Genomic DNA, 25,433 nt, shown 5'->3' on the forward strand with positions numbered 1-25,433 from the left:
CTCGAAGAATAGGGTCTGCGTGTGGCGAGCCACGGGACTGAAACCGTTGGAATGTTTACTGTCGCGTGTCGCCACAAATATTTCTTTTAAGGAGAGCTATAGAATTACTCCATACCTTTGTTAGACAAAGCGTTCATCCCGTGACCGCGGCTACGTTCGCGACTGACTGTCGCCTCGAGCCCAAGCTCATTATCACAACTCTCGAACAATTACAATCGGATTGAATAACTACAATTGTTCAATTACAGCTATAGTAGACTCTAGGTTACAATGTTGCGGGATTATCCAAAATTCCAAAGGCTCCGGTGTTCTTTCATCTCCGACATATATATATATATATATATATATATATATGCTAAGAGTTTTAGCGGTAAATCAGTTAGCAAGGAAAAGTAGAATTCTCAAGTAGTCGAGGAAATGGTTACAAGTTTTGGGAAATTTCTAACCTAGATAAAACAAAGTTCTTGCGAACCCTTCTCGTGTGTAAACATATTATACAAGTAGAGTAACCATTATTTAAATTGTTTCAAGAATACTTGCAGTGGCGTAAAGGAAGATCTTCTAAAAATATGTTGTTCCATAATTCACGGGCAGAGAATGTTTACGTATTTTTCAAGTCGTTAGTATCGATCGCCGTACTTCAAAGCTGACCCCAGTCAAGCTCCCAATACATCTTCCTTAAAATATATTATCTCACTGACGAATAAATTTTTGAAACCTGACTTGGCCGATTTATTCGATATTTATCGATTTGATTATGTCATCGAATATTAATTGACTCGAACGAGAAAAAGAAGAAATTTACACAAACGATTATTTACAAACAAAGTTTCCCAAAAGTTAAATTAGTTTTGGAAAAGCAACTGTTGCAAGTTATCTATATCATTCCATTTTTTAATAACTGAAATGATCGTCATTCGGACGGAAATTTTGACGCGGAATAGAAAAAAAAACAAGCGTTTTAATATCAATGAGGAAGGAGATTTAAAAGTGTTTAGTTATATTTAAATAATTTCATACTTCCAATACTCTAATAATATAACATCTGGCTAACTTGCTGCATTATTCTGTTTAAAGAGGGAGAGACAGAGATAGGGGAAGGGAGATACCCACTATTTCCAAGGAACGTAGTTTGAGCGGAAACGGAAGCTCTAAAATACAGATGTAGAATTATGGAAACCGATAGGATATCCATAAAATATCATTAACCAGCACGGTTATTGGAAGCGTGAACACAACAGTAATTATAACCAGGAATCACGAGAATGTAATGGGAACAGACAATAACCGCGAGAGATTATTAATGCATTCTATTATACTTAACAAAGTCTGAATTGGGTTCCACTGAACGCATCTTGTCACAAACTTAAGTTCGATTGCGAATTCGTGCCGTTGAAATCAAATTTTAACACGTTGATTGCTATGTTTGCATAAAACCACCAAAAAGTCAGGTAATTTAACTAGTATCTAGTACCTATTCTATTTTACAGATCTTAAAATAGATATTCTTATTACCATCAAATGAAATTGAGAGAAGTGTGTGTTCTTTGATATATTCACTTCGATATCGTTCGATAAACGTATCGACGTCATTTTTTCCAACATACTTTTCAATAATCTAACGTGTGTTAAATATTGTATTAACAAGTATATCATACTTAATCATTGAAGAATACATTAAGCAGTCCCTTCTCACGAAATTAGAATATATATAGTTTGATTAATTAGTCCATACGAAACATTGCGCGTGGCCATTTAAACTCGTTCCACAAACAAGCAATCGTTCAAACAAGAATTCCTTTAATCAAGGAAAACTAGCGCAGTCCCTGAAGTAAAACTTTCACGCGCGGTACGTTTAATTCTGCATCTTTTCATTTCAACTGTCCTTCCGACCAAGTAATCTTCGCCAAGTAATTCCGATGAAACGTTAACACGCGGCTCTTCAAGCTATCTTGTCATATCATGTCTCGCGAGTGCTACTCTGTAGTTTCTAGCTGGATGGATCGTGTATACGATTCGAAGTCGCGGATAAAAGACGAATCGAGCTAGTAGAGGGTTAAAGAAAGCGAAAAGGGAAAGATAAGGCGAACAGATTGTCTGACGAAACGAGGAGAAAAAGGCAAGGTACGTCTCTCGATTATGCATGCTTTCCTGACGCAAGAACTGGGCTAATGGTTAGTATTCTAGAGAATTATCGTTGCAGACTAATTGCGCCCATGCTGGCTGTTGCCCAACTGCTCTAGCTGCGGAATGTTTCTATTCAGTGTCTCTTTGTGTGTCAATGAGGAAACACTTATATCAAGAAGTGTGATGTACACTGGATGTTAAAAGCAAGCATATGTTTGAGAGTTTAACGTTCTATCAGCTGTATGTAACTTTTCTAAGTATCGAACAAGCTTGAGCAAATTGAATTCGAAATAAAAATAAGGAAGATAATTTCAAATAATGAATCATCTCAAATAGGTATCTTGTTATTTTCATTTTAAAGATAACACGGGCAAAGTAATTTTATTTCTATTAAGAACGAACAAGACATCCTGTACGTTCTTTATTAGACTACTCTGTAATTTGAAATCATACGAATAAAATAGAACATCGCTAAACGTCCGCCGTACCATTCGATAGCTTGGCAAAGCTTGGTCATTCAATCACACGAATCACCGTAATTCACCGCAATCTAGAAATCTACTTAAGGACGGTTCATCAAAGGTTTCGAGTCGCTTCAAACGAAGCCGGAAGAGAGGATGACAAAAAGAATGAGCGAAACAAGCAGTCGTGTCGTGGACGAGCTCGCGAGCGTGTGTCAGTAGAAATCCGCGTATCCGATACCTTTTTAATTAATTTCATATTCTCTCGTCTCTCTGTCATATATTCCATGGGCAAGAGAAAGAAGCACAGCCAGTGAAAGAGGGACAGCCATCCAAAGAGGCTTCGCCAATTCAGCTGGATGAGCAACGAGCTTAAAAGCTGACTCAGTCGTCCAACCAAGCAGACAGACGTGCGTGTACATGTATATACAGATACACGGAAAGAGACACAGATATACTGTACGAATACAAAGGAAATTCGTATACAGGTGTGAACCACAGAAACACACAGAGTCAAGCAGGACACGTTTGCACGAGCGATTGTGAATTTCCACGAGACGGTTTGTCCTTTGAGCCTTGCTGCGTTGGCCGGCAAAGGGAAGATGAAGGAGCTCGTAATTTTCCGAGCTCCGCGTTTCAGCTCGCGCGGCTATTTTCTGCGGTTCACGCGTATTATGCAACCGACCCGACTTGAACTGGCACGAGCTTACACGCCTGGCGTGCTTACACTGTATTCTCTGTTTCGATTCTGTGTGTGAGTTCGCGCGGGTATGCGTGAGAGAGAGAGAGGGAGAGATCGCGCATTCAGGAACCACTGATGAACGCGTGCATATTCAACGCGCGACTCAAAGGGTGCTTTTGCATTCCGTTACATGTGCCCGGGATGTATCAAGAATTTGGTGGTAAGATGATTTGTTGAACCTAGTTTTTACGTGGCGAGGATGAGTTGCTTATCGTAGACAGTTTTTATCTGTATATTGCGTGTGTTGTATGAAACGGATTCAAATTTTTTTCATTAAAAGGAAGTTTATTCGTCATTCGCCAAAAAAATCTCAAATTGTTCTATACAACATACATATGTTACATTCATAAGAGATATCTACAAGTGTTGGAGTACTTTTGCGAGTCACCGTATGTAATCGTTAAATTATCTGGTTCTCGGACCGTCGTAGCGAAAGCTCAAACTAGCTTTTTGATTCTTGCTACGATATAGAATAGAGGAGTGGAGAACAGTTCAATTTGAAATGTGACAGGCTACGTTACAGGAACTGAAACACCGAGGAACGGAGCAATGGAGAACTATACGCGGAAATTGCTGCGGGCACGTAACAAAATTTGTCAGGAGATGAGATTTTCAGCGAAGGCAGTTATGTACGCCGTAAGAATGAATGGCCGACCGGTGGAAAACGAGTTCTCGCAGTGCTAACAATAAGAGCCCGTCCGTTTTCCTGATGAAAGGGATTTCCAAGTAAGTTCTTAAATTTCCGCCCTGCGGATCTGGTTCGCGCGGAAGGACGAACGGATCTGGCCGCGAACAGATCTTGTCCTTCGAAATCTAGTTGATAATTATTCAGTGTAAAAGCTTCGGGACCTTCTGGCGAAAACAGTCGATTGGAATCGGTTCGAGACGAAATTCCTTTTCCGACCGTGTCGGAATAAATCGTCGACCAGAAGTTAGATCTTCGTGGCGTGTTTTAATAGGTTCGAGTGGCAACTGTTTAAAGTTGAAGAATATTGGATGTTCATTTAGAGAATGTAAAGCTAGCTTGATTACTTTATGAAACAATTATCAATTAACTCATTGTTGTCTGTTTATGAGGAAATAATTAATTAAACTGGAACTAGGCTACCTGGCAAATGTAAATCTTTCGTGTTTATTAATTAGAATATATATTCTTACTGATATAGCGAATTCTCAATAACTGCTAATTTTAAATTAATCGATTAATATAATATTGAATACCTCAAAAGTATCGATTAACACCTTCACCTACAATTACGGGCATAGCTGGTAGTACGATGATCGAGCCAAACGTAAATATTATGGGCATAGCTCGTACTAGATGATCGGACTAAATGTAAATATTACGGGCATAGCCCGTAGTACGATGATCGAACGTAAATCGTAGGTTACGGCGTTAATTTCAAGTAATTGTTATTTCGTGTGGTCCTCTGCACTTCCTCATTACTTTTATTTGTATTATGTGTTTTGATTTACGTCTTTGATTTCGTATTTCCTCACAGTTCATTGCAAGCATTTCATATACATACGTTGTGCCTCCTACAATATTTAATTTAAGACTCTATCTGTTTCAGCATTTCATATAGACGGATCCTCATAAACGGAATGCTATTACGGAGCAATAATCGAATACGTTGTCAATAAAGCAGAATGAACTATTTGGCCAATAGATATATTCAAAATTGTTGAGGTTGAGGCTGACTGGTTGAAGAACGAGTGGATGAATTTGTAATAGAAAAATATATTGAAATAATTAAAGGTATAAGTATAATGTATAAGTTTATGCTGATTCAGATCCTTACTCTCTTAATGTTACAATACAATGGAATCGATAGGGAGCACGTTCATATATTTATAGCAAAAGGATATTACCAAAAATGTTAACCTTATAGCTTTAGCTAGAGGCTATAAGGAGCATAAATAGAAATCTGTTTATTAGTTCCTTTGTTCCTAGACCTTGCAGCCCAAAACATAATGTGTATTCAAGGGTACAATAATATGTACCTCTCCTTATTTAGAATATTTCTGCGTAATAGCGGTCTCCAGGTCACGGGTGTGCATAAATAAAGATTTTTTTTTTATTTGGAAGTAGTTTACAACCAATTCTCATTGAGAATTATAAGTAAATTACACTGGCGTGGTGCTATAACGTAAATAAGTGATTATCGTATGTTTGATTCTAGCTGAATCTAATGTTTAAATCTAGAAGGTAATGTCTTTTTAGCCTGCGGATCTGATTTGTCGTGTCAAGTAATTGAGTAACTAGTGGCTTTTGGTGGTTGTTAATTCTTATGTTATATCTATCACTGAATTTGGATATTTCTTCTTTAACTGTGGGTATCTTAAGGTCGCGATGTATTGTTTCGTTGGTAACATACCAAGGTGCATGTATTAAGGATCTTAGAGTTTTCGATTGGAATCGTTGAAGAATTTCTATGTTGGAATTACATAAATAAAGATGTAGAGTTTTTCTTGAAGTAGTTACTTCAACAAAAATGTTTGTGATAAATGAGTCGATCTATAAAAAACGGTACTATCAGTCAAGACTAGAATCTATGATAACATTGTTGCAATTTTTATGCTGATCTGGGATGGATCGACTTTCGGCTGCTTTGCATATTACGCGAAATCTTTCTTCGCCGATAAAGCTGCCGAACCAAGGCTTACCCGAGATTGACTTTACATCGGTATTATAAGAGCAACTTTGGGGGCGTGATTGGCCTGCCTGAGGAAGGACGGAACCTTCATTGGTCCGAAGGAACACGTTATTTCCATTTTATTTTTAAGGAAGAACGTCTTTGGAACATTTGATTGTAATACTGTGACCGTAGAGCATTGAAAGTTTATAAAAGTATTATAATTCACGAAGTAATAACATTGCGCGTGCGTATAATGTACATATTTACGTAATAATCACATTCTAAGAGTGCGCGTAAAGTGCATTTAATTTTACCTTATAAACTGAAACTTTCAGAGACATTTTTGTTACCGGTTCGTAACAACTGCAGTGAGAAGGAATTTTATGCAGAAAAGTTGTGAAATACAAAACTATTTACGATAAAGCTGAGAACATCAAAGGGATGATTGTAATAAATCTGAAAAGAAGAAGCAGATATGAAGTGGTACATTCAGTGAACATTCCTTAATTTTTTCCATGCGATAGAAAATAAAAAATATGGCAATAAAATTCAAAATTAAATTCTACTTCCAATTTCCTGATATTACAGCTTGCATTCCAATAAACTCAAAGGAAAATGGAGAATATCCAGAACCTGACGCGACGAACTTCAACATGAGAATTATTAACTTACAGCCTACGCATCCTTTTCAAACAAGTTCAAATAAAGCTATTACGTTTTATTACTAACAGTTTGATACAACTAGATTGTATTTATGGAAAATCTTCATGCGTAAAAATCCACAGAATGTATATAATATACAGGAGCATACGAAATATTGAAAGCGAAGTCATTTCCAAAAAAAAACAATGGTTCAAAAGCATAAAATTTATATAATCGATTCGTATAATCCCACTATTTTTAGTATTGCTTCTAGCGGTGTAAGGAAGAAAATATTTCAGAAACATACTTTCAACCTTCGTCTTTGAGAGTTATTTTCTTAAATAAGGACAATTATTGATGTAGCATAACATAGGCACGACTAACTACTAAAAAAAATTTATATATAAAACTAAAAATAATAAAAAATATATAATCAGGTTTACGTCAGGAAACGTCGTTTCTCCTGTCACTTCAATTTCTCCTGAAATTTCAGAAATTGTAGCAAAACTATCGATGCAAAGACAACCAACCATTTCCAGAGGGACGAAAGCTTTTATTACACCTCGATGTGAGTCCCGAACGATATCCTTCATGCAAATAAACCGTGTGATTACACGTTACGACGTAAGTGGGAAACGGAAGGCTGGCTCTGGAATGGCCTCCATACTCGTGCTACTCTTTGATCCTTGGTCTATACATTAATCAACTCTGCGAGCAGAACGCGCTAGCTGACATTTGCTAATTAAATTTCAGATACTCCGAGCTGGCATAGAAAGAGACGTGTATTTATGCTTTTCGAGAAACAACTTTGAGCCACGAACGTGTCGCACAAAAACGCTTCCAGGATGTGATCGAATTTTCCTACTGTGCCTCTGTCCGTCATACCATACGACGCGCATCGCGCGTATCCGATTGTGCAACGATCTATTTTCTTTTCTTTTTCTCTTTTCTTTTTTTACGAAAATTAAAGTTACTTCGGTAAATCGCGAAGCAATCGTTCGCGTGTTACGGTAAACAACGGCAAATTGAATTTTGTAGAAAACGTCGATATCAATATGGGATTTTCACGCTGGAACGAACGAAAATCAGAGATTTAATCTGCGAATGGACGATTGAACTTTATTTTCGAGAACGCTCTCATTTCGCCGATCGAGGAAAAGGGAGATAAATTTACGACACCAATGTACACTGTTGCTCGCAAGTGTGCAGAGTACGTACACAGAGTAATGCAAGTATGGAATTACTTACATTTGGTCAAAGTGTACAAATTAATAACGAAGTGGCAATTAAAAGTAACGTACAGTACACTTTTTTACGGAGTCAGTTTTGCGATTTGCTTAACTGAAGGAAGCCTGCGGATGAAAAGGCTTCATCAAACACGACGTGACTACGTTTATGGCTGTTTTATGGTGTAAAGATGCATTTAGGAATGTGACTGGATTTTATGATGACGCTGAACGTGCATCAGCTTTACGAATAAATTTAACACGACAACATGGTCCCGCGGGATTCAGTTCAAGTTGTGAACTATGATGCTCTACTTTTATCCATTCGCTCAATAAACTTCGTGTTATCAATACAAATCTACTAATTAACACATTTCTCACGATTTGTAAAAATTGCTTTTAATTATTTGCGAAAATTCTTGTATCTCGATCGTATCGTCAAGTACGCGTAGAGACTGGCCAAAATATTCGAACCACAGCAAGTTTTTATAAAAAATGTGTTATGTGCGTTAAACGAGATTGTTTAAAACGTGACTATCGAGATTATATTTCTGTTCAGATGCTTGGAATCAAAGTTCTCTCGACAATTTTTAAAACGCTTCTCACAATTTGTCACATCTCCTTATTTTCAACAGCAAGAAAAAATAATTTAGAAACAATTCAGTTAAATTTAACTGTGACATCTTGCATAAGACAGAGGGAACGTAGGAATCGCAAGGAAGGACCAACGAGATTCTAATCAACGATCAGACATTTGAAATGCTTTCGAAAAGTTTCCAGTTGATCCAGTCATTGCTAAGATCAAGTAGTTGCAAGTGGAGTGCGCGATGAATTTAAGCACGGTGGCAGCTTGTTCGGATGTGAAAGTAAACGTAATTTGTCGACTCGATGTCCTCTCGAGAGGGCTGCATATACATGTGCCGCGATCGAACGCAATTGCGACTCACAGCTGCACCAGGCAGCTACGAAACCAATTACAGAACTGTGTTAATCTCTCCGATGTTTCGAGTAGTCCGTGTCAAACTTCTGACTTTAACTAATTCTCGACACTCTATTTAGGCTTTCCTATATTTAATGGTATATTAATATACAATACCTAATAATAGTAATATTATCTTTGATATTGGAATAAAATCGTTGATGTTATAAATTGATTTTAATATTATGACAATTACGGACAGGGTGGATATAAGTACATTCCGAAGCCCAAGAATCGAATGAAAATCTAAGTTAAAGTAGCTTACTCTACTTACGAGAAACAGCTTATTCGCTTCATCAACTTGATATCAATTTTCTCGTAAAAGAATTTTATATTTGTTCCGTATGTGGCGGCACTCGACAACAAATACCGCCACTCGACACTAACTACCACCGGACGACGGTAGTGCTAACCACTGTGATAGTTCGGGACCCGGGTTGGAATCCCGGCTCCCGTGTCCGATTTTTCTTCCACGCATCTAAATTAGAAGAAAAATAGCAGTACCCCAGCAGCGACATCTACAGCTAGCAGCTACAAATATCACGGACAACACATACACCTCACGTATTTTTAAATTTACAACTTTTCCTCGCAGACTTTATTGACATATCAGCGAACATCTTTTATCATGTTGTTAATACGATGAAAATCGTCAATGATCCCTAAAAAACCGTCGGTTTTCAAACGATCAGACTTGCGTTTTCGTTTAGCATTACAACCTCAAAGCCGAGGAAAACGGGGAGAGTAGAGAAATTGCAAGATATTTATTTCGTTACGCACAAATCCGTCGGTTAATCGAAACGCAGGATTCTTTTAATAATTGTAGTTCCCCAGTGATACGAGAGATGAAAGAAAGATAATTATAAAGGCTACCGACAGGTAATTCGATCATACTCCTTTTTCTGACAGGCGAAAGCAAATTAAAAACGTGAAATAAAATTCTCTTAATCTTCCCCTCCTTTTAATAGGAAATTCGTACTTTGTGCAGCTTTATCCAATAACGTAGAAATCTATTTATTGTCGGAATAAATATTTTCCGATCAAATGGAAGTTTTAATTATTCATGAAGAAATAACACAAAGAAGAAAGTTCATTAGTAATGAATAAATAATCAAAGTTCTAGAAGCGTAGCTTGTTTACTGCTTCTTTAATGTTTGTTGGTTTAAGGAAGGAAATGTTGCAGATTTATTTTGTAACGTTATATTAACGCAACGAAAGATACGAACGCTTTTCACATGATATGAATTTCATTCATTTGGTTTTCATTTCATATGTGCGGCTCTTTCTTTCGCTTAACCATAAATTACACAACGTTAATTTCCCACGTTGGTATGGCATGTGCTAAGGAATATACAATTCCACTTCGAATATGCATATACCTCCTTCGAAACTATTTGGAAGACCACGAAAACGCGAAACTGCAACTCTAGAAAAGCGACGTATCAGAGCACGGACAGCAAAAAGCACACAACCAGTCAATTAGAATAGCTGGTATCGCGACGTTACGTTATCTCCTTGGCGAGCTTTGAATACAAATCATTCCGTGGATTACACGATATGCAATGCACGCGTGTATGTGTACACGAGTGTGCGCGTGTGTGTGGGTTAGAAATACAGGGCACACAATTAGATCCTGCGGTGGCTGGTGCCAGTCGGTCACGAAACTGCCACGAGAACCTGTGCTAATCCCTCCACGTTGCGCTACCATGTCACTTGCCTCGATGTCGCGCCGCTTTGACGACTGCCAAGCGAGTTTCAACAACTTAGTTTTGCCTCCACGAATCTTCGGATGTGTCGTACCGGCAAATGGCGCCCGGCCACATCACCGGAATTCAGGCAGTTTGGTTTTGCCTTTCCTTCGTCCTTTTCGATTTTCCAACGTTCCTTATGTCCCTCGACGCGGTCCCCTTTGACGCGTGGCTTGTGGCAGAATCAATGTATTCGGCGACTATTCATTGAACACCAGTTCAGTTTGTTCGAAGAGATTTGTAGCAACTTGAAAATGGTCTTAATTATCTTTAAAGGTATCCTTTAGTTAGGTATACTTTAATTTCCAGCAGAATAAATTTCTTACTTCAAATCACTGACATTCATGAATTTTCGAGAGATACGATGTTTGTAATAATATTTTTGGAAATCATCGTTGTTTTGCATTCTTCACACATTTTAATAGTTTTGGTTCCTAGTTAGCGAAGAATGAATTCTTTTGAAAGACTGGTGGAATTTATTTATTGATAAAATTATTTGTATGATACAATTAAATTCATTGACATCAATTAAAAGCTGGTTCTTCAGTTTGTAATACAGCCCAGTTAAAATTGTCTTTCTATTTGGTTTTCTTTGGTTTTTATTGGTTTTCTTTAGTATTCAAATTTTTCAACTGTTAACGTAAACACTCACGAATAGAGCTAGGATGTATTTGTCGAATAATGTTCATTTTATGGTATAAAAATGCATTTTAGACGACAGATGACAGGCGAAAGAAATTTCGACGTAAATTCAGCTACGGATGGAAATTAAATTTTCACAATTTCATTATTGTATGCACACAGGCACGACACTTTTTTTTAGTGGGAACCTATGAAATAGGAACACAGGGAAAAAGAAGAGGTTGTAACGAAATAAATTTCGAAAATCTAATTTGTTCATACTCCCCAGCCAGTACCAAGTGCACATGAAATGGTCGGAAACAAAATTTTCTGTCATCAAACTAACTTGTATTATTAATCTATATAACGATTTCCTACGAATTTTAACTATTATTATATCTAAGTAATATTACAACATATAATGTAAATATGTATACGAAGAAACAGTAAGTCACGATAAAATGTATAATGTAATTTGAAATACGAAGGATTAACATTAGGATTATTTACATGTAATATATACTTATACTTAAGCTATATAGATGTAACAGCATTAGTGTTAAAGACAAAGAATATTCGAACGTGTGTTTCGTTTGCACAGTAGTCAAACGAACTATAAAGACGAAAAATGAAATACTGATTGCTCCTTTTCTCCCATTCACTGTTTTTGATCCTTCCACTTAATAATAGCGTTCCAATTTAACCAAATCTCAGACAATAAAGTTGACTATCGAAACGAATATTGACTACTAATTTAACACTACAGAGGAACATATGGCAGGCTTTGCCGCAGTATGTAAATGCTATAATAAATACAATGATACGCAAGTATTTTTTGCAGTCACTTTACATTGAAACGATTCGTGTTTCCGATACTTTGAAGAAAAGCTTAACGAATTTAGGAAACGACTAGAGAAGCGATCGTTTGTGAAAAATCGATCGATATTCGAAAATCGCATTTAATGGAATCTCACACGTTCTATAGACGAAGAGCAATGCATGTGGAACAATCGTCGGAGTATTTAGCATCGAATAACCGGAGGACGGAATCGGATTTATTCGTATTCGACGGGGATCGATCGGTCGGATGCTTGGGCAACGTCGGGAAACGGGTAAACGGCGCGAACAAAGCCGGCCAAACAAAATGACGCCATTCTTCAGGGCGAGTCGTTCCAATTTCTACACTTCGCTGCAAATATTGCCGCGTGCCGGTGTTTTTGCCGCCGACTACGCCTCCTTTCGCGCCGTTTCAATTAAAACAGCCAACCCAGCCAAAGAATGCGTGTATTCCGCGCGCACCACATACTTTTTCCATCACCCTACCCTCTAACGACAATTGCGATTCGAGCAAATATTTAGACCGCATTGCACGCTTTTTCCACCGGAATCCTGGGCGATTTTTTTGTTGCCAACACTTGCCGTTTCTTCGACATTCACAGCATCCTTACAATCTTCTCGCCGTTGTGAGTACGCGCCAGGAATTTCGTGCGCGACTTTCGAGATTTGAGAAAACGAAACGAGTTCCCGATAGCGATACGCTTTCTTTTCAGAGAACTTACGAGCTTATTGTCTCTCGCAATATCGAGCTTCGTAATGAAAATTTATATAACTTCATACATGAAAATAATAATTCCCAGTATATAATTATAATTTATTATACTTCTCGCAACTAGTAGCGAGAAACGTTTCTCTCTTGTTACATGTTGAAATTCTTCTTTGTGTTCACAATTTGCGTGCGACCGCCTCTTGTGGTCACTGTTACTTCGATTTTATCGAAGCTGAAGGAGAATCCTAGATTTGTTTTCGTGAAACGATCATAGCTTTCTATGGGTAGAAATATGAAAGAATGTCATGTATGTAGCATAGATAGATTCGCGAATGCTTGTTTGGGAAGTTGTAATAAAAATATAAAAATCCACACGCCTGAGTGAAATGCGGCATGCTTAGTGTATTGTTATCGAAAGGCGCTCAACAACCATATCTCTCGACAGCTAGTGGTATTACTCGTCACACTTGTTTACAACTGCCAACGACTGAACACAAGTGTCGTCGTTATACTTTTCGTATTTCTATATATTTGCACAGTACCTTGTTGTTTTTAGCAGCGTCCCAGCATTCATTCAATTCATTTCAATCTCAGCGGCTATGTGCTAGAGCGCAAATATTGAAGCTGGCGCGATGACACGTGCCGTTTGTTAGGTTTCGTGTGCACCATGTATCCTTTCAATTAAAATGAACGCATGTTGAACAATGGTCGTGCTGAGAAGTGTTCTCACTCTACCTCCCTTTCCCATACTTGTTTCTACCTCCTCTCTTTTCTAAATGGAATCATCCTATTTGTTTTCGACATTTATCCAATCACACATCTCTGAGCTACCCCCTTTCCGTTCCGAGCGTTCACACTGTTCAATTGTCCCAAATTAGAGATCCAGAGAAATAAATAACTACAGAGATGTAATCGACAAAATGTAGCCTTAATTGGAAAAACTTTGAAACGATCGGAAATTTGTCAGAAGATGTATCATTTGTATATGATTACGAATTGATTTTGCAATTAAATTGATAATACAATTAAATAATGAACAATGAGAAAAAATTTGATATTCTGTTATGATGTATTAATAAAATTCATCAGCTTCTGATTTACGGGTCAAATTTCTGTAAATATATTACAAATGAAGGAAAAAAGGTACAAAACAAATAAGCATGCTAATTAAACGAATAAAACATAAGAATTCAAGTAAGTAAGTAGAGCAGGATGATATATGGTATCGTTTATACGACGCGAACACTGTTAAAATTTATTATTAAAAGAAAATTATGTGTAATTTATATAAAAAATGATTATATAATTATTTCTAATACGACTTTGACTTCTACTAAAAAAAAAAACAAAACGATCAGAGTTCAGATTCTTGTTTATGAAATAATTCAGCAAATACGCTACCATTCTCAAAGATGGACTACATTCGGCTATCGAGTCAATTCGCAAATTTCGGCTATCAAATCACGCACATTCTTGCTCCCGCATATACATGAAAACGTAGCGAAACGATTTCTCTATCAACAACTTCCGGTGGGCTTAACTTGGAGCAAACAAAATTACGGTACTGAAAACGCAGCGTTCCTCCCGGGATGATTTCTCACAGCGAAGCAAAAAAACGTGGAAACGCAGACAGAAACGATGGGCCAAAAAGCGGTAGCAATTCAAACAAAAGGAAAACAAGCACGCGGCTGGATTTCGCAAATGTCTCGGCGATCGGTACAATATGACTTTCCGATCTCCGGCCGACTTATATCGCGGCTACCGGAGGGAATAAGTAGTTCCAGACTTCTTCCGTCGTTCTGGGAGAAGCATTAACGATCGCTAAAACCGATAAGAAGACTTCTTCGTTCATGGAAGGAGAAGAAAGAAAATTTCCAGCGGTTCCATCAATCGTCTTATTTTCGCCGATCTATAATGCTTTCTATATATCGTTTACCTCTCAAAGACGTAGCAAATGCATACGGTTTAGAGGAAGCAGAGCCATTATAACAAAGGCTGTGTACCTTGTTTGCGGTATTCCCCCATGACTGGTTTAACTCTCGGTTGCAGGACGAAACGCGACGATGCAGCCCGATGCTTGCTCTTTGGATTAATTGGATAAGAAACAGGTCGACGGATTGACAACAAAAGACGCGATCGGCGGAAAACGCTCGTTTAACATCGATTTCGATATCCAAATAGTTGACGCCACTTCGCAATTTATTTCATGCTGTTTCTATTCCTAAGTTCTGTTACATATATAGTGACTCATGCAATCACGTTTGAACATTTATTATAGAAAACTTTTATGTATACAGGGTGGTTGGTAACTGGTGGTACAAACGGAAAAGGGGTGATTCTACGCGAAAAAAGAAGTCGAAAATATAGAATAAAAAAAATTTTTTTTTAATTTTTCCATCGAGACAACGATCTACAGTGAGATCCACTATAACGAGACGTGATAAAGTGCACGCGTACCGAGCGAAAATTCAAAGTCGATTTTCTCGAAAACAAAGCCTCAAACGAAAAATTTTTATTCTATATTTTCGACTTCTTTTTTCGCGTAGAATCACCCCCTTTCCGCTTGTATCACCAGTTACCAACCACCCTGTATATAATATCGTATGCGTCATATAAAGCTGTTGAGGTCATCTAATAGAGGAAGGATGAATTTGCAATAGAAATATATATTGAAGTAAGTATAAGTATAGTGCATGCTGATCCAGATCCTCACTCTAGCAGTGTTACAATTAAAGCAGTAGTACAATTGAAGGTGATAGGGAGCACGTTGACACATTTACAGCAAAGGACATTGCCAAAAAAATTAACCTTGGTGTGTAACTGTAGCTGAAAGTTACAAGAGACAGAAATAAAAATCTACTTATAGCTCTTTGTTTCTAGACCTTGTAACACAAAACAACATTGATATTCAAGGGCACAATAATATAGACCTCTCCTTTTATAATTTTTATTTACTTCACTAAATTCTATTTTCTTCGTAGCGGGTGCAGGTAACGGGTGAACAAACGAAATGACGTAGAGTTCTCCTAGAAGTAATTACTTCAACAAAAGCATTCTGAAATTTCATTAGTACTATAACGAGACACAAATATGAGCCATGATTATATTAAGACAATTTAAAACGCAGCTAGAAATAAAGTTACAAGTATTGAAGTTACTAGACGAAAGAACAATAGCAATTACGTCATCTTTGTTATTGAATGAAAAAGTCTAAAATGATGCGTGTTTAATTTTTGTTGAACCAATAATTATCTAACGCGAGTATGCTATGTACCAGTCGCCGAATTATTTCATTTTCCACTAATGGCATATTTTACAGCGAGGTGCTAGAAACGTACGTACGTATATACATATGTATGTCTTCGCATAATTTATATGCGCTATAGGTAGAGTATCTAGCAATGTATTTATCACGTGTGATGGAGTTGCGACACAGTGTGGCAAGACACGTATTCATACGACATAACAACAGTAAGCGTCCAATTTGTCGCTTGACAGAATAACTTTTAATAGCGAATACGAGAATATTATGTTGGAAAATTCATTACCAGCGTACAATTGTGACATCTTAAAAACTAAATTCCAGGATTGATTTGTATAGAGTACATTGGAATTAAAATCTTCCAACCGGTTTCAAATAGGTCATACCGTTAAAAATCTGTTTTTTTTTTATTCTTCTGTGATTTTTTATTTAAATACGAACGAAATCATTCGTCTGAATCAACATTTATGAATCAAATAATATAAATTATCTTTAATTAAATTTCAACATTTTATTGTACATTATTAAATAAGCTTGAAGTCGAAGAGGATGCCAGATTATTCTTTCTTTCAGAGAAAGTCAAACATGGACACGGGTAGTTCTTATTACAATTTCTTCAATTTTCCCAGCCCGATGCCTTAGCATGGGGAGCTTCTTATAAAACTGCAAAACACATCATGGTATCAGCAACGATAATAGAACGGAACTTCCAAATTCCCATTCTCTCTCCTATTTTCGTCCAGGATCGTCGCAACACAGAGTTGTTCGTAAACCCGATTTCTTTGCAGCGTGCATCCAACCAAAGAGCCGATTCAACAGTTTGACAATGCCTGGTCATTTTAAGGCGTAGCTGCGAAGGATTCAGCGTGGATTAATCAAAGAATCCAAGTTGGACGCGAGGTCTGTATCTCTTACAATTCGATTCGTAATCAACGGACGTCCAATGAAATTCCTTTCGGAGCTCCTTTGTTCCGCGAAACAATGACAATGTTCGAGTGCCGCCTGACCCAAGCGAAAGAAGTCAGAAGAGAGAAGACAGAGAAACGAAAACGAAGTAAGAAGAAGCGAGAAAAAGAACGAAAGACAAGGAGAGAGAGAGAGAGAGAGAGAAAGAAGGGCGAAGAGGTTGGAACTCTTTACAGTGACTCGGAGCGTTTGCACCGATCAGCAGAATTCTTCGTCGAATTAGTCCAAGTTCTTGGCTTCGCGTCGAATTCGATGATGCCGAGGAATGTCGTCTACGGCTCGTCGCATAATGCCTGGAATGTTCTAGCTGATGGTTGCACAGAGGAAGCATGCTTAATGATTTTACACCGTTACAGCGACTGATAAGATCCTTGTGATCCGTAGGGATGCTTTGTGCGGCCGGATGTCGCGTGTTCGAATCCCTTCTAACGGATCGTTCAAGGGTACAGAGATTTTGAGGAATTGCGCACACGGGATGTGGATATTACGGATTCTGAAGTGTCCTCGAGGGTTGTTTCTGCATTCGCAGGGTGTATAGTAAATAATATTATCAGATAGATGAGGTTTGATGGTTGCAAAATGGACCGTTAGTGAAGAAGTCAGGCGGTATGGAAGAAACGATGGAAAGAATTATGGTTATTAGGTTTTAATCAGTTCAATTATTCGTACTCATCATATAGTTTCAGACAGAGTCACGAAAGTTTACAGTCTACATGTACTTGAATGTTGATGAATGAACTATATGTATTGAATAGGCGGATCACAAGAAGAAAAATATGACAAATCCTCTTTGGTCAATGTTCTGATTTAATATGACACCATTGGAAATGAAAGCTTGTTAAATCCATGTAGTATCGGGGAAAAGGGCCTAAGAAACATCGAGTTAACCATGAACAATGTCGCGAGAGTCGAGGTGCCGTCGGGTCTATCAATGTGTCTTCGTCTTTTCAAGTGCATAGTTTCGTAGAAAGGGCCTACGTGACCCTGGCCACGAGCGTCTGCGGAACACGTGTGTGGTGGGCCTGGCAAAAGACAAAAGAGATGCTACAACGGCCATAATGTTAGTTGAAATACACCGCGACCTCAAGATACCCACCGTCAAAGAGGAAATAGCAAAATATAGCGACAGATATAGCAAAAGAATCAACAAACACCGAAACCCCCTAATCACTGGACTACTCGATACGACGAACCAGATTCGCAGGCTGAAGAGGCACTACCCGCTAGACCTAAACGTTAGATTCATTTAATTATCCAAATTAAGCATACGCACTTACTTATAATACTTATAAATTATACCTATCTATAATAAGTATTAACTTATTGTAAATAAACAGCCATGTCACTGCGCCACGCCAGAAAAATTACTGAAAATTCTCAACGCGAGAATTGATTGTAATTTCAACAAATAAATAAAAAAAAAAAAAAAAAAAGAATGTTAGTTGAGAAGCGCAGTGTGAGTTGAGAGGTCACGGAGTGTGAATCGAGAAGTCAGAGAGTGCGAGTGGAGGAGCGGGATAGTATGATAATAAGATGTACAACGATATTGTAATCGGTCCTTTTGTTATTGGGTATCGCTTATTAAACTACACTAAACTCTAAATAAAACATCATTACTGTCCTTACTTTAAGATCAATAAGTTACTACATCTATTGTAGTAATTTCATGTCAAATTTTTTATAGAAAGCTAACGAAGTATGTGAAATATTTGATATTATATATCGCAATATATGAAAAATTTTGTAAAAATCATAGCATACTAAGCTCTAATCTCGCTACATTAGAGATAACGTGATGTATTAGTCAACAGTTCCGTCGGTGTTTTCACTAAACAATTTCTCCGACCTATCAAGCCAGACCACGATCGATTTCACCCTTCCAATCGCAACAAGGTAATGGAAACAATTTTGAGACCGTGTGTCTAACCGAATTCTATGAAGAGGACACATAAAATAAGAAGGGATTTCGAGCATCTCGTCGTTTCTTCCGAGGTCTGGTCGTCGCATTGTCCAAGCGGAACGATTGGCCTTCGATTTGCCGGTTGCTCGTCATTTTACGTCCCTTTTCACTTAGCTGTAGCTCCCCACGAGACTAGATTTTTCTCGCTTTGGGACAAATCACCGCTCGCACCGGCAGAATAGCCGATTTCAGTGAATAAACTGACCAATCAGGGCTAATGGAACAGACCAAGTTCTTTGGTCGTTACGAATCTGTGGATGGCCGTTAGTTTTTCTTTCGACCGGTTAAGGATCGTTCTAGTCGATAAGACATTAGAAACCCTGGTGTTTCCTTTCACCGCAGTTCCTTTCGGTCGCCCAAAATTCAAACGTCAGAGAAGTTTAAGTTGTTCGATTTTGTTTCTTATTTACGTTTTGTATCGATCTATTTCGATTTATGGAGAAATTTATCGACTTTAGAATTTCTAGAAATACGATTGTTTCAAATTTGTAACACTTTTATAAATGGAGCACAGTGGCAAATAAAGAAAAATTACATAAATCACATAGAGATCCGAAATGAAGCAGCTCCTAATCTTATTTGTAGAGTTTCCTAATTATACTCTTAATTACATTCAAATCTATTTTTCCATTAATAAGTAACATACCCGATAAGGAATAACCAGAATTGTTAAAATTGACCGATCACAATTTTCATTCGATACAAATAAAGATTCACTTTGCGAATAATCGCGAAATCAAAAATTCCTCGTTTTCAAATGAATCCGACCCGTTGGCAAAAAATCAGAAATAATCTGGGTGAGAGGAAGGCGAAAGGGACAGGGAGAAAAAGCGAAGAGGATAAAAATAACGAGAGAAAAAGAGAGGCGACGAGTTAAAACAGTCGTTGACCTTAATTACACAGCAATCAAAGTTCCGCCTACAAAGCCGAAGCGTCGTGGCACGGAGTGCCCCATGCGCATCGAAAGGAAAGGATTTTTCGTGGGATTTTGATTTCCTCTCGTACGATCTGGGTCAATCGAGCGCTTTGACCAATCTTGCAGAGCGGAACCGCGTTCGTCGACGAGGAAAAACGATGTAGCCAAACGGACGAGAAAGGGAACGGAGCCTAAATTAATAGGTGTTCGTCGGAGAGGCTGACTTCGCTTTGCTGTCGCGAACGAAACAGTTCGAAAGTTGGTTGGAAAAGTTGTTTTGATCGAGATATTATCGTAGACGATCGACGAAGCTCTGTTTAGAGAAGCAGATATCTCTCCCGAAGGAGCTTGCAATTGTCGAATCAAGGAAAATCCGTTTCTTTTCTTTCACATAAAGACTCGTGGGAGAATCGTGAAAACATATAAGCAGCATCGATTTTTCAGATTCTTCTTTGTTTCGTTATTTGGCATCATGCGTTCAAATTCGATCTTTCCACAGATTTTGGTATTTTTATTACAACGTATCGTCCTGCTGCTCAATTATTAGTTTATTTGTCATAGCGTATAATTGTTTGCATTGAATTTTGAAAAATATTTAAGGAAATTCAATTTGCGAATTCATGTACACAGATACGTATTTAACGATTTCACATTTTTGGAACTGAAAAATGAGAACGCTGATTAATCTGTTATTTGCTAAAAGGTACAAGTTAAATGAGTAATTGAGTAAACGAAGGAATGTTAAATTATCTTCTGCCCATGACCTTTCTCTGTTTGTTGAGCATTCCGCTTTGACGAGGTAGTTTCTTGCAAACATATTTACAGCTTTTGCACCGATTGCTGTTTACTATTATATTTATGCTTTAGAGTAAATTTTTGTTTTCTGCCAGATCATGAAGGATGTGAAATTTACGCTAGTAATAGAGTTCGAAATAAAATACAGGAAACTATTGCTCGATATTTATTACTTGTTTATCGCTTTATTTATTGCTCGATATTTATGCCAACGAAATAACGCGAGGATTCTTTTTATACGAAAGTGTGGCCGCAATTCACCACAGAACGTCACAGCTATTTTAACCCAAAGACCGCGTGAAAAATACTTAGCCACAAAATTCTCTCTTTATGTACCGTCTCCGGGTTAAGATCCTATAATTTACCACCGCTAGCAGCGTTGGCATTCCGAGACATTAAACGTAAAAAATACAACGCTCGAACTGTGGTACGCGTGCACTCGGCTAAAGATAAAAATGAATTCTCAAGACAACGCAACTTAACGGAGTGGACAGGGGTTTCGACGGTTGGTAATAATTTCTTCCCGCGCGTTTTCACATAAATGTCAAAGAATCGTATAAATCGCTACCGTAGTTACTTTTCCTGCAGATTCCGTGCAACTTCAGTTATTGTAACTGCAACTGCTGTTCCCCGATCCAGAAATGATACAACCGAATTAATATCCACTTAGAAGATAAAACGTGAAATCTTTTGCAGTCGTCTTATGAAGCTTTCTTGTTCTGCCCTTTTCGTAGTGTTAGTGCAACATTCATGTATGCTTCTATGAATTTTTCTTTTCTCTTGCTTTCCATCATAACACGATCAGCGAAATTTTTATTATTTGAAATAGAATACATATCCTTAACGCCTCGATATATATTTTGTGTAACTACTCTCATATATCTTAACTCAAAATAATATTACAGAGTTGTTGTATCATTTTAAGCGAGCTCTCCATCCTTCAATGGCGCAAGTGGGAAGATTAAGGAAAACGTGTTTCCCGTTTCTGCTACTCACATCGTTTGAACTCTTCAATTCTTCTGGAATTCAATTCCGGAAACACAGTTCTTCTGCTTCATTCGGAAACCTGAACTTTTCTAACGAGAATCATTCCATAGACCAACACTTCTCGCTTCGAAACATTCGATGCACTCTATCAAACGAATCCAGCACGCTGTATTTAATTCGCATAATTACAAGATCCGTTTATGTCTGCTGTGTTCGCCGAAGCAACTTCTACAAAGCACAGGAACCTAGTCCCCATAAAACCCCTCATTCACGGTCCGCTAATTTCCAATCCCTATTAAACATCGAGTTAATAAAAGAGCTCGTCGTCTCGTCAAACGCCATAAAATCTGTACAGAACTCCTACAATTACGTCGCGAAGACATTATCGAAGGTAATTAAAGCGTGACTCGATGAAATTATCGAGCTGTCGTTTCCAACATCCATAGAAATGTAGCTCCGTAATCTTCGCACCGTGTCGTTACATTTTCACGCGTACGTACGCGTAAGTTGCTTCCTGTCGATAGAAGTAAGAAGTTAGAAGTCAAATTAACGAATTCTGCGTTTAACGAAATTTCTCAATTTTATTAGTCGGGTATACGATAGTCGTGGAACTCGAAGAAACGTTATTTTAGAAGTGTTAATCTATTAATTGTAAATTAGAAAGTAAAATTTGCAGACGTAAAAATTTGTTGAAAATGGCTAGCGCCTGGCTCAAATGTCTTTTCGCGTCTCGTCGCCTCGACGATTCATCATCTTCCCTTGTTTCCAATTTCAATTTTCGCGTGTGTTAGATACGCGCGTTGATTATTCGTTCACGTGTACGAATCGAGGCGTGTTTGTTCGATGAATGAACGTTCAATCGAACGGTGTGTCGGATTTTCTTTTTTACGAGGAACACATTCATGGAGCTTGTCCAACCGTATTATTTTTAGGGAAAAAGGACGGCGGTTTCTGAGCGTAGGCTGTCACCAAAAATGGCTGCAATTGTATTTCAGTTTTTGCTGATGAAAATGTCAAATATGATATTTTTTTTTGATTATATATAATATAACGATTTATACTCAATAAGTATGTCACAGAACATATTTCATGGAACGATATTGAATTTTTCCTCTCGCATTTTATTCCACGATCGAGGTTAAAAACGATGAAAGTTTATTCGAACGATCCTTTATTCCCAACTCCGATAATGATTCATCACCAAACTTTGTTTCAATTTATACATATTATGTTAATAAACTTTTAACCTATCGTTACAGACAGCGTCATAATTTCAAATATTTTTTTATTGTCTCTATCTTACAAATTAAACTGAGACTAATTGCATTTTAAATTCTAATTGGCTCGTAAAAGAATAAAAGATTGCGCGGATAATATGAGATTTATGATAACTTAATATATACCGACATTTATTTGGCGTATCAGAACAACCGTGAACGCACCGCAGTAACATTTATCGGGAATATGGATCAACTATAAAGCATAGCCACGTATTTAAGTCGTTAATCGCTGCAAGAAACGCAATATCCAGCCATCGTACACGGACGATTTCCCGGATAGCTTTAAATGCTTCTTAAAATTTATCGTGTCACCATATAAAGCAATCGAAACTAAACGTTTTTAAAAACGCTGAGACTCAGTGCGGTTTCATGACGGACATGAAATCGGTTGATGTTGCGACCGGTAATATTCATAAAATCTGAAGCGAAATGGATCTCCTTTAGAAATCCGTTCGTTTCCTTTTTACTGGCAAATAGTTTTTTGTAACGTGCAACCAACGTTCGATCCGCGATCAGCGAGAAGAAAAAAATATTCAATTTTGGAAAAAGGACAACGCGGCTGCGTGGCGTTCTTTGCCAACTGACAAAGAGCTCGCCTCCTAAGTTATTAATTGTATTAATGAAGGGATTATTAATTATAGCGGCGATAATTAATATCAAAGCGAGTGCTGACAAGGTCTCTCATTTCTCCTCGCATTGACACGGAAAATTGGTTTTGCATAATGCAATTCCATAGACACGACACGATGCAGAAAACGATACCCTAATGTAGCTATAATATGCTTATTAAGCGATTGAACAAAAATTTTCTTCCTTTTTCTCCTTTTTCTTCCTTCACGAGTAAAACTACAGTGTTGAGATATTTTGTATTACCACATGTTGGTTTCATTAATCGAGAACTTGCGCAGTAATTTACCAATAATATCAATGAATCGATACTATTTTTGTTAATATCTTCATAAAGTATACCAACGATATATCTGTATCTTATGTAACTTGTAATTTAGTCCAATGATTTCTACAAATATAAAACATTCGTTTCGGAAATTGTATAATAAATAGAATTTATTATGCAACTTTTATCGAAACTGATTACCGTACGAGATAGTTTTTACGTTCGATAAATTTCACTTAATTTCCGTGAACGAAAATGTTTTCCCGCGCACACCTTCGAAATTCATTCGACGTTTCCACCCGATCCCCAGCGGGTCGATTATCGAAATCGTGGCAATTATTTATTCCTGCGGCTCGTTGATAAATCGACGTTGTAAAAACGAAAAAGGGAGAAAAGGTAGAAAGGAAATGGAAAAACGAACAAAAGAGTAGAAAGGGAAAAAAGGAAACGAGGAAAAATATCGAGGACGTGAACTTGCGAAACGGCGCGGCGCAACATTCGATTCCATTTAAATTGGCATTTACTGCACCGACGAAATAATGGCGGTGGCTTTTTTATTGGACAATTGAATGTTCATTAACGTATCAGGTGTCAGTCGGAGCCATGCACCTGCTGTCCGTTCGCCGTTTGTTCCCAATTATTTTGCCAACGACCGAGAATAATAATATTAATGGCCAGCGATCGTGTCGCAACGATATCGTTCATGATCGTTTTCAACGCAGCCAGCCTACCTGGACGTAACGCTTTCAAACCAAACGGGGTTGATCAACTTTGACGTATTTATTAATGGACTGCGATGGTTCAATTTCCATTTCAACCAAATGTAACCTTGCTCTCGTAACCCTTTCACGACCAAATTACTCGCATTTAACAGTTATGCATGTTTGCCTGTAATTTTTACACCGTTTATTTTACAGGTGATCAAAGAAAGATTACAGAAGAAAAAACGCGATAAATACGTAAGTGGTATTTTAATATGGCACATTGAAAATTATTTAAATATGACAAATAGACACAGGCTGACGCAATCTGTGAATATAATCTTTAATATAATTACGATCGTTTGTGAAAGTAGACATTTTGTCGAGGCATTTCTCTCGCCCTTTTAATTTTATGTTAAACGTTGTTCGAAAAACTAATGTTAAAAGTTGATGACATCACGTATTTACGGAAAACCTTAATGTTATGCAGTGAAAAGCCTAGTACTACATCAAGAATTATTTATTATGCATTAACGAAATAACTTATTTCTTTTACTTAATTTACGTTACCAAGCCGTTTTAAAATTGAAAAAGATATTAAAGATGTAGTTGTTTAGTTTTCCTATTGTATTCGTAAAATCAATCTGAACATAATTCGCGATTCACTGTATGATACATCTTCAATACATATTGACACGAGAGAAATTGCATAAAACTCAGAGTTTAATCTTGTTGAGGCTGAGGTTGAGATTGACTGATTGAAGAACGAGTGGATGAATTTGAGAATAGAAAAATATATTGGAATAATTAAAGGTATAAGTATAATGTATAAGTTTATGTTGATTCAGATCCTTACTCTCTTAGCGTTACAATACAATGGAATCGATAGAGAGCACGTTCATATATTTATAGCAAAAGGACATTACCAGAAAAGGAACAT

At 37.5% G+C, this 25,433-nt stretch overlaps 1 protein-coding gene and 1 long non-coding RNA gene across 2 annotated transcripts in view; one reads left to right on the forward strand and one right to left on the reverse strand.

Moving 5' to 3' along the window:
- LOC117207515 (zwei Ig domain protein zig-8) overlaps positions 1-25,433 on the reverse strand; it is a 316,183-nt gene that overhangs the window by 79,151 nt on the left and 211,599 nt on the right. The window lies entirely within an intron of this gene.
- On the forward strand, positions 2,111-5,202 carry LOC117207499. The gene is made up of 4 exons (XR_004487527.1): positions 2,111-2,998; positions 3,077-3,490; positions 3,854-4,056; positions 4,905-5,202. It is a non-coding gene; the product is annotated as an uncharacterized LOC117207499 (long non-coding RNA).

The sequence above is a fragment of the Bombus bifarius genome, unplaced genomic scaffold (genome assembly GCF_011952205.1).
Source record: "Bombus bifarius isolate JDL3187 unplaced genomic scaffold, Bbif_JDL3187 scf7180000008033, whole genome shotgun sequence".
In the NCBI taxonomy this organism is placed as follows: domain Eukaryota; kingdom Metazoa; phylum Arthropoda; class Insecta; order Hymenoptera; family Apidae; genus Bombus; species Bombus bifarius.